The sequence below is a fragment of the Rhinopithecus roxellana genome, chromosome 5, assembly GCF_007565055.1.
Source record: "Rhinopithecus roxellana isolate Shanxi Qingling chromosome 5, ASM756505v1, whole genome shotgun sequence".
NCBI classification, from domain to species: domain Eukaryota; kingdom Metazoa; phylum Chordata; class Mammalia; order Primates; family Cercopithecidae; genus Rhinopithecus; species Rhinopithecus roxellana.
The window spans coordinates 123,562,076-123,573,135 of NC_044553.1; positions in this window are offsets into that span (position 1 = coordinate 123,562,076).

Below are 11,060 nucleotides of genomic sequence, written 5' to 3' on the forward strand. Positions count from 1 at the left end.
TTCCGGTGACAGCTTTTTCTTATTGGAATCTAATCAGAGATATAATAGATCAAAAGGAAAAAGAAAAAGATCCTGAGGTAATGGCGGTGGTTACTCAGACTGAGGAAATATTAAGAGGCAGTTCCCAGACCGACCTCGAAAAATCCATACCTAATAAAGAAATAGACCTTATATCGCTACAAAGCGACGAGGAAGAGGCTGGGGTCCCCTCTTTTACAAATATAGAAACATCAAACAAGGAAAAGTTCAAAAAATACCCAGTTTTACCCACAACTAATGAAAGCAAAAGTAAAAACAACCTTAACTGTTCAGAAGTAAACTGGGATAATTTGGAGGAAGAGGCAGCAAAATATCATAATTCTGACTGGCCACAAACTCTTACTTATCCCCCTCCCTATAATAAGGCTTCTGCCCCCGCAGTTATGGCAGTAATAGACCCAAAAGAGGAGCTTAGAGAAAAAATTGCACAGCTTGAAGAGCAAATAAAGCTCGAAGAACTACATCAGTCTTTAATCACTAGATTGCAGAAATTAAGGACAGGAAGTGAGAGCGTTCAATACCCTAAAGGAATAGAGAAACCCTCTCACCCTCAGAGAGCCGGACAGCATGTCCCAAAAGGAAGGTCGCTTGGTAGTAGGGATAGGGAGGATTCCTCTCCTCAAGATGTTTTTCCAGTAACGGAAACTACAGATGCGCAGGGTCGAGCCTGGAGACACCACAATGGGTTTGAATTTACTGTAATAAAAGAACTAAAAACTGCTGTCTCGCAATACGGAGCTACTGCCCCGTACACCCTGGCCATAGTCGAATCTGTGGCCGAAAATTGGCTCACTCCCATAGATTGGAATACCTTAGTTAGAGCAGTTCTTTCCGGAGGTGACCATCTGATTTGGAAGTCAGAATTTTATGAAAATTGTAGAGATACGGCCAAGAGAAACCAACAAGCCGGAAATGGTTGGGATTTTGATATGCTAACTGGCTTGGGTAATTACACAGAAACCGATGCTCAGATGCAGTATGATCCTGGACTGTTTTCTCAAATCCAAGCAGCGGCTACCAAAGCCTGGAGAAAACTTCCTGTTAAGGGGGATCCAGGAGCCTCGCTCACGGGGGTCAAACAAGGACCTGATGAGCCTTTTGCAGACTTTGTACATAGACTTTTAACCACGGCCAGCAGAATATTTGGAAATGCCGAGGCAGGGGTGGATTATGTAAAACAGCTAGCTTACAAAAACGCTAACCCGGCTTGTCAGGCAGCAATCAGACCTTATAGAAAGAAAACAGACTTAACAGGTTACATCCGCCTCTGTTCAGACATAGGGCCCTCATATCAACAGGGTTTGGCTATGGCTGCTGCCTTTAGTGGACAAACCGTAAAAGACTTCCTCGCTAGTAAAAATAAAAATAGCAAGGGGTGCTTCAAGTGTGGAAAAATGGGACACTTCGCTAGGGATTGTAAGGGAGAGCTAGCTAAGACCTTAGAGGCAAAAGCTCCAGGCCCCTGCCCTAGGTGTAAAAGAGGAAAACATTGGTCCAACGAATGTAAATCTAAAATTGACAATCAAGGAAATCCCCTAACACCTCAACAGGGAAACGGATTGAGGGGCCGGCCCCAGGCCCCGAAACAAGCTTATGGGGCGGTCAGTTTTGTACCAACCAACAACAATCCGTTTCACAGCTTAGTAGAGCAACCCCAGGAAGTGGAGGATTGGACCTCTGTTCCACCTCCCACACAGTATTAACCCCTGAAATGGGACCTCAGGCCCTAAGTACGGGTATATATGGGCCCCTACCCTCAAACATGTTTGGATTAATCCTGGGGAAAAGCAGCATCACATGAAAGGCCTACAGGTCTTTCCAGGAATAATTGATAGTGATTATATAGGAGAAATCAAAATCATGGCCAAGGCTATTGACAACATCATTACCATTCCTCAAGGGGATAGAATAGCGCAGTTACTCCTGTTACCATTGCTAAAAACAGCTAATAAAGTCCAACCGCCCCTAAGGGGAAAGGGAGGATTCGGATCCTCAGACATCTACTGGGTACAGCCCATTACTAATCAAAAACCCTCTCTCACCTTGTGGCTAGATGGAAAGTTGTTTACAGGACTGATAGACACAGGGGCCGATGTAACAATTATTAAACAACAAGATTGGCCCTCCAGTTGGCCCACTTCAGAGACCTTAACAAATTTACGAGGAATCGGGCAAAGTAATAACCCTAGACAAAGTTCCAAATATCTCACCTGGAGAGATCAAGAAAGTAATTCCGGTCTCATTAAGCCATTTGTTATCCCTGATTTGCCTGTTAACCTTTGGGGTAGAGATCTTCTCTCCCAAATGAGGGTCATGATGGGTAGCCCAAATGATATAGTCACTGCACAAATGTTGGCTCAGGGCTACCACCCTGGAAAAGGGTTAGGAAAAAGAGAAGATGGCATTTTACAGCCAATCCCAGCCATAGGAAAAGTGGATAAAATGGGGCTTGGAAATTTTTAACCGTGGCCATTGACATGCCTGCACCCCAAAAATTTGCTGATCCAATCACTTGGAAATCAGATGAACCCGTTTGGGTTGATCAATGGCCAGTAACCAATGAGAAGCTTGCCGCTGCCCAACAGTTAGTGCGGGAACAATTAGAGGCAGGACACATTACAGAAAGCAACTCTCCTTGGAACACCCCCATATTCGTCATAAAAAAGAAATCTGGAAATTGGAGACTCTTACAAGATTTAAGAGCAGTAAATGCTACTATGGTCCTTATGGGCGCCTTACAGCCAGGGCTACCCTCTCCGGTAGCAATCCCTCAAGGATATTTTAAAATTATCATAGACCTTAAAGATTGCTTTTTTACAATTCCCCTTCATCCTACTGACCAAAAACGATTCGCCTTTAGCTTACCATCTGTAAATTTCAAAGAACCAATGAAACGATACCAATGGAAAGTGTTACCTCAAGGTATGGCCAACAGTCCCACCTTGTGTCAAAAATATGTGGCCACAGCCATACACTCAGTTAGAGAGACATGGAAACAAATGTATATTATACACTACATGGATGACATTCTTATAGCAGGAAAAATGGGAGAACAAGTTTTACAGTGTTTTGCTCAACTCAAGCAAGAACTAACCACAGCGGGTTTACAAATAGCTCCAGAAAAAATACAACTACAAGACCCTTATACATATTTAGGTTTTCAAATAAATGGACCTAAAATTACAAATCAAAAGGCCGTTATCCGTAAAGATAAGTTACAAACCCTCAATGATTTCCAAAAGCTCCTTGGAGACATAAATTGGCTTCGGCCCTACTTAAAACTCACCACAGGAGACTTAAAACCCTTATTCGACACCCTGAGAGGTGACCCCAACCCTAAGTCCCTTAGGTCGTTATCAAAAGAAGCTCTTTTATCACTTAATAGAGTAGAGGCAGCCATTGCTGAGCAATTTGTTACTAACATAGACTATTCACAGCCATTAACCCTTTTAATATTTAACACAACACTAACACCTACTGGTTTATTCTGGCAAAATAACCCTATTATGTGGGTCCACTTGCCTTCATCTCCCAAAAAGGTATTACTCCCCTATTATGATGCCATAGCAGATTTAATTATTCTAGGGAGAGGCAATAGCAAAAAATATTTTGGAATTGAACCCTCTATGATCATACAACCTTATTCGAAGCCACAAATCCATTGGTTGATGCAAAATACTGAAACGTGGCCGATTGCTTGCGCCTCTTATGCTGGTAACTTAGAAAACCATTACCCGCCAAACAAGCTTATTCAATTTTGTAAGCTGCATGCTTTTGTCTTCCCTCATGTTACCAGTAAAACACCTTTAGACAATGCCTTATTAGTATTCACTGATGGGTCATCCGCAGGAACTGCTGCATATACCTTTGCAGACACCACTGTTAAATTCAAAACCAGCCATACTTCAGCTCAGCTAGTAGAATTGCAGGCCCTAATCGCAGTACTGTCAGCCTTCCCTAATCAGGCCCTTAATATTTATACTGACAGTGCATATTTAGCTCACTCAATACCTTTACTTGAGACTGTAGCACAAACCAAACATGTGTCAGACACAGCCAAGTTATTTTTACAATGCCAACAATTAATACATGACAGATCAACACCTTTCTTTCTTGGACATATTAGAGCTCATTCAGGATTACCAGGACCTCTATCCCAGGGCAATCAACTGGCTGATATGGCAACCAAGACGGTAGCCATAGCTACAAATACAAACCTAGCCCAAGCACAGGCTATTCATGCCTTACACCATCTTAATGCTCAAACTTTGAGACTGATGTTTAAAATAACTAGAAAACAAGCAAGACAAATAGTTAAACAATGTCAGACCTGTATAACATACCTGCCAGTCCCTCACTTAGGAATTAACCCAAGAGGACTAGTTCCCAACATGATTTGGCAAATGGATGTCACTCATTATTCAGAATTCGGTAACTTAAAATACATCCATGTATGTATAGATACATTTAGTGGATTTATACTGGCCACCTTACAAACAGGCGAAGCTACCAAACATGTCATAGCTCATTTACTACACTGTTTTTCCATAGTTGGAAAGCCTAAACAACTGAAAACAGACAATGGTCCTGGCTATACATCCAAAGCCTTTCAAGACTTTTGTCTTAAATTACAAATAAAACACATTACTGGAATTCCCTATAACCCTCAAGGACAAGGAATAGTTGAAAGAGCACACCTATCCTTAAAAACCACCATTGACAAAATAAAAAAGGGAGAATGGTACCCTACTAAGGGCACCCCTAGAAATATCCTTAATCACACACTTTTTATTTTAAATTTTTTAAATTTGGACAACCTGAACAGATCAGCAGCCGATCGATTTTGGCATTCCGAGTCCAAAAAACAATTTGCCACGGTTAAATGGAAAGACCCCTTAGACAACACATGGCATGGTCCAGACCCAGTGTTAATCTGGGGAAGAGGCTCAGTTTGTGTTTTTTCTCAAACTCATGATGCAGCCAGATGGCTACCAGAGCGACTGGTAAGACAGGTACCTAACAATAACCAATCCAGGGAGTAATTTTCTCCCTGAGAGTACTCTTTTCCTCTATTGCAGAGATGAACTTCAACTACAAGCCCCTCTGGACCATGGTGCTGATTTGCCAAGCACTCCAGGTATATGCCGGCTTTGGTAATCCCCATGAGGCCCGTAAATATATACAACAACGATACGGTAAGCCCTGTGATTGTTTGGGGGGATATGTGACCTCCCTTCCAAATACGTACATCTCAGCTGTGTCCTGCTCCGCTTACACAGCATACCTGTCTAGTGACTCTCTTAAGTGGAGGTGTGTGTCAACCCCAAGAATATTTAGCGGAGGGGATACCACAACCTGCCCTTGTGACACATTTGAGACTGCTATGCATAGTTCCTGCTACACTACTTATTTAGAATGTACCTCTGGCGGTAAAACATACTATACTGCTATCTTAACAAGATCTAGAACCCCCACTATAGGGGCCAGTAGTGTCCCTACAGTTTTAGGAAATACCAATAACCTTATATCAGCTGGCTGTACTGGCATTGTAGGACAGCCTGTCTGCTGGAGTATTCACCGCCCTCTTCATATCTCTGACGGAGGAGGACCACAAGACAAGGTCTGAGAAATTAGGGTATACAAAAAACTTGAAGAGTTGCAAAGGTCCCTGTACCCGGAAATTCACTACCACCCCTTGGCCTTGCCCAAAGCCCGAGGGAAAGAGAAAGTTGATGCCCAGACCTTTGCCCTCCTCACGGCTACTCATAACCTGCTTAACAATTCCAACTCTAGTCTGGCTGATGACTGCTGGCTGTGTCTGCAATCAGGAGATCCCGTTCCTCTTGCCATACCCAGCAATGACAAATTATACATCCAATACCCCTTGCACCACAATTCCTCCCCTTAAAGTACAGCCTTTAGAATTTCCTAGTTCCTCTTGCATCTACTCCCCTCCCCTTAATAACACTTACGACCTCGATGTAGGATTCAATCAATTCAATAATTGTTCCACCATAGTAAATATTTCCCAACTGTTGTGTGCCCCAAACAGCTCAGTTTTTATATGTGGCAATAATAGGGCTTATACCTATTGACCTACTAACTGGACAGGACGCTGTGTCTTAGCCACACTTTTACCTGACATAGACATTATCCCTGGAGATGAACCTGTACCTATCCCAGCCATAGATCACTTTTTAGGGAGAAATAAAAGGGCAATACAATTTATCCCCCTTACTTGCAGGATTAGGCATCACTACTGCCGTAGCAACTGGGGCTGCAGGCCTAGGGGTTTATCCCCTTACTCGCAGGATTAGGCATCACTACTGCCGGAGCAACTGGGGCTGCAGGCCTAGGGGTTTATCCCCTTACTCGCAGGATTAGGCATCACTACTGCCGGAGCAACTGGGGCTGCAGGCCTAGGGGTTTATCCCCTTACTCGCAGGATTAGGCATCACTACTGCCGGAGCAACTGGGGCTGCAGGCCTAGGGGTTTATCCCCTTACTCGCAGGATTAGGCATCACTACTGCCGGAGCAACTGGGGCTGCAGGCCTAGGGGTTTATCCCCTTACTCGCAGGATTAGGCATCACTACTGCCGGAGCAACTGGGGCTGCAGGCCTAGGGGTTTATCCCCTTACTCGCAGGATTAGGCATCACTACTGCCGGAGCAACTGGGGCTGCAGGCCTAGGGGTTTATCCCCTTACTCGCAGGATTAGGCATCACTACTGCCGGAGCAACTGGGGCTGCAGGCCTAGGGGTTTATCCCCTTACTCGCAGGATTAGGCATCACTACTGCCGGAGCAACTGGGGCTGCAGGCCTAGGGGTTTATCCCCTTACTCGCAGGATTAGGCATCACTACTGCCGGAGCAACTGGGGCTGCAGGCCTAGGGGTTTATCCCCTTACTCGCAGGATTAGGCATCACTACTGCCGGAGCAACTGGGGCTGCAGGCCTAGGGGTTTATCCCCTTACTCGCAGGATTAGGCATCACTACTGCCATAGCAACTGGGTCTACAGGCCTAGGGGTCTCTGTTACTCAATACACCAAATTGTCTCGCCAACTGATCTCAGATATGCAGGCCATTTCGAGTACTATACAAGATTTATAAGATCAGGTAGATTCTCTGGCAGAAGTAGTGCTCCAAAATAGAAGAGGCCTAGATTTACTAACTGCAGAACAGGGAGGCATTTGCTTGGCTTTATAGGAGAAGTGCTGTTTCTATGCCAACAAATCCAGGATCGTCAGGGATAAAATCAGGCGTCTACAAGAAGACCTAGAAAAACGACGAAAAGAAATAACCGATAACCCATTTTGGACTGTGTTCCATGGACTCCTTCCCTATCTTATGCCATTCCTGGGCCCCCTGCTTCACCTATTGCTCTTACTCTCTGTAGGACCTTTGGTTTTCAATAAGCTCATGACATTCATTAAGCAACAAGTCGAGGCTATCCAAGCAAAGCCTATACAGGTCCATTATCATCGCCTAGAACAAGAAGATCGCGGTGGTTCATACTCACACCCATTATGACCACCTTCCCTATGCGCTGAACTGGACAGCCAATGACGGGTAAGAGAGTATCATCTCTCACTAACCTAAGACAGGAGGGCCGTCATAAGCTGCCTAATCCCATGACGGGTACCAGTGATGAGATGCATTACTCCAACCTAAGACAGGCGCAGTTCCCGAGGGACAATCTTCTAGCCATAATTATATATAAAAAAGGGGGACCTGTCCGGAGCCATGAGGCCCGGAATTAGCCGACCTCTGTTGCTTGATCTCCGCAAAGCGGAGACAAGAGGGCACATTCCCGGGTTATTTACAAACCCTTCAAGCGCGCGCCCAAAGCTTTTCCCGCGCGCGCCTAAGTTTCTCCCGCGCGCGCCAACCTTTCCCACGCGCGCGCAAACATTTTCCCACCCAGGAAGATATGCAGCCCAGGGCGCAGGCGCGATCCCGCGCCCGGGAACAGTACAAACCCATGGCGCATGCGCGATTGTAATTTGAGAAGACCCGGCCCCCGTCACCGCCCTGGCCCAACCTCTTCCCCTGCCAGCCTATATAAGGCATGACCCTACACTCAATAAACGAGACTTGATCAGGCTGTTTGTCTTGTCTCCATTTCTTATGTTTTCTTGTCTCCTCCATTCCCACTCCCCCTTCCAGGGCCCGTTCGACTGTCCTGCAGGTCGGGACATTACGTACTGGGAGAAAGTCTTTGTAACCTCAATGACAGATTAAAAGTTTGTATCCTTAGCTGATAAAGAAAAATTTAAAATTACTCAGAGAAAAAAATGAATGATTTCCAGCAGAAAATCAGCAAAGGAGAAACTGGCACTTCCCACAGGAATAAAAATGGCCTATAAGCATATGAAAAAGATTCAAAAACACTAGAAATCAAAGAAATGTAATGAAAACAATGAGATTTTCTGCCTAAAGACCAGCAAAGATGACAAATGGAAGGGGGAACCTGGAGCTCTGTCCCTGTTGGTGGGACTATAAACTGAGCCTATTTTCCTACAGGATCATTTGAACATTTCTTTTAAAAATCTTAAAACTGTTTTACATTATTTTCCTCTAGAAATTATATTGTATGAATTCAGTGCAAAAATACTTACTCGAGTCCATTAAAATGTACATAGAAGGAAATTCAGCTCTGGGGTGGCAATGAGTCACTTAACATACATCCAGCTATTAAAAATGATGATGCCAGGATATATTTCTGCCACAGAAACATGCTTAAAATATAGTAAGTGACAAAAGACCATACATTATAATTCTACTTTTTACAATGTTTATATGTATAAAAAGTGTAAAAAGCAACAAACCAGAATGTTTTGAGTGGCAAAATTCACGCTTTTTCTTTACATTTTGTCATCCAAATTATTAAAAAGGAATGTGATTTCCTTTATAATTAGGGAAGTGTTATTTTCATTTATTTATATTTACATTTGTTTTCTTTTTCTTCTTTTTTCTCCTATCTGTATCCCATGTAGGCTAGAGAGTTTAAATCCCTGCCTCTTGAGGGAAATCAGCCCATTTTCGGGATGTGCAGTACACAAAGCTGCCCCAACTTCCCTTTATTTTTATTTTATTTATTTATTTATTTTGAGATGGAGTCTCACTCTGTTGCCCAGGCTGGAATGCAGTAGCGCATCTCAGCTCACTGCAACCTCTATCTGCTGAGTTCACACAATTCCCCTGCCTCAGCCTCCCGAGCAGCTGGGACTACAGGCACGCACCACCATGCCCAGCTAATTTTTGCATTTTTAGTAGAGAGGAGTTTTTACCATCTTGGACAGGCTGGTCTCACACTCCTGACCACAAGAGATCCATCTGCCTTGGCCTCCCAAAGTGCTGGGATTACAGGCATGAACCACTGTGTCTGGCCTGTCATATTATTTCTAAACATTTCTGTGACATTTCAATTAGGTTAAATTTAATTCTTACTGACCTGATCTCTTACGCTCTGTTTAATATCTTCCAGTTGAAAGGTGTTTCCTCTGTAATCACAGGTGCTAAAGGAAATACAACATGTATTCATTAGGTAGATATCCACTAAACCACTGGTTCACACATTGTAGTCCTTAGACCCTCAGCATCAGCAACACGTCGGAACTTGTTAGACACGCAGATTCCTGGGCCAGCCCCACACCTCCTGAATTAGAAAGTGGGGAAGAAGGACAGCTATCTGTGCTTTCATAAGCCTTGAGATGCTCCCTGGAGTTTGAAAACTACAGAACTAGAACACGTGTGATAGAGTAAGTGCTCATACTTTATCCCAGGTACCTAGGGACTCTTCCCCTCTTTTCCATTGAAATAAAATGAGAGCTCATTTTGACTTAATGGGTGTAAGAAAGAAGGCAGTGAGATGACCAGGGTTCCAAGTTAGAGTTCAAAATTTAATCAGTGGACAGTGACAGGATGCAAGTCTTCTAAACAGATTACTGAAAGAAAGCTGATTATAATCTATACAGTAGGTATCATTAGTGTATTGATGCTAAATTTTTGGGGTGGATTAATGGTATTGTGATTCTATAGGAGAATGTCCTGGTTCTTAGAAGATATCTGCGAAAGTACTTAACAGTGAAATGCTCTGATACTGGCAATTTACTTTGAAATGATTCAGGGGAAAAAAGGGGCACATATAGAATCTTCCATACACAGAGGAGAGAAAACAAATATGACAAAATGTTAATTGGTGAATCCAGTTGAATAGCATACCGATGTTCACTGCATTATTTTATCAATTTTTCTGTTTGCAAGTTTTTAAACTAAAAAGTTGAGGGAAAAGAAACGTCACCCCAAATCTTTCTATGAAATGGAACCCTAGAAAAAGCACAGAAGTGAACACTTTGCAGAAGAGGGCCCCGCACCCATCCGGACAGCATGGTCACAGCGCAGGGTCTCCTCCAGGAGGCTGTTCTCTGGTCTCTTCTGTGCTATCACTTCCCCCACATGCAGCGAAGGCTTTTTTTACAACTCTTTTTCTAAAGGTGTAATTTTTTTCATTCATCTAAGAAAGAGAAAAAAGAATTAGTATACACTTAGAAAACAAGAGTACATTTATACTTGTGTAAAAGCAAAAAATACTTTGAAAAGTGGGGAAGCAAGAAATGTACTGTTCTACAATTCTACTCTGTCCTTACCATCTTTTTATTCTGCCAGTGACTTCCTATTCCTGCTGCCTATGGTGGGGTGAGCTGCAAATGATTTCTTTTTCCTCATTGATTTCAAATGTCATTTTTATAATATACTAAACTCCCCTAGAAGCATTTGGGTTTATTTCTGGGCTCTATTCTATTCAAGTGATCTATCTGTTCACAAGTCACTATCAATTTTGATTTATTATTAGAGTATCCTAAAGTTAAATAATTTCTTGTTGGCGATGGAGTCTCTCACTCTGTTGCCCAGGCTGGAGCGCAGTGGTGTGATCTCAGGTCACTGAAAGCTCCACCTCCTGGGTTCACGCTATTCTTCTGCCTTAGCCTCCCAAGTAGCTGGGACTACAGGCGCCCA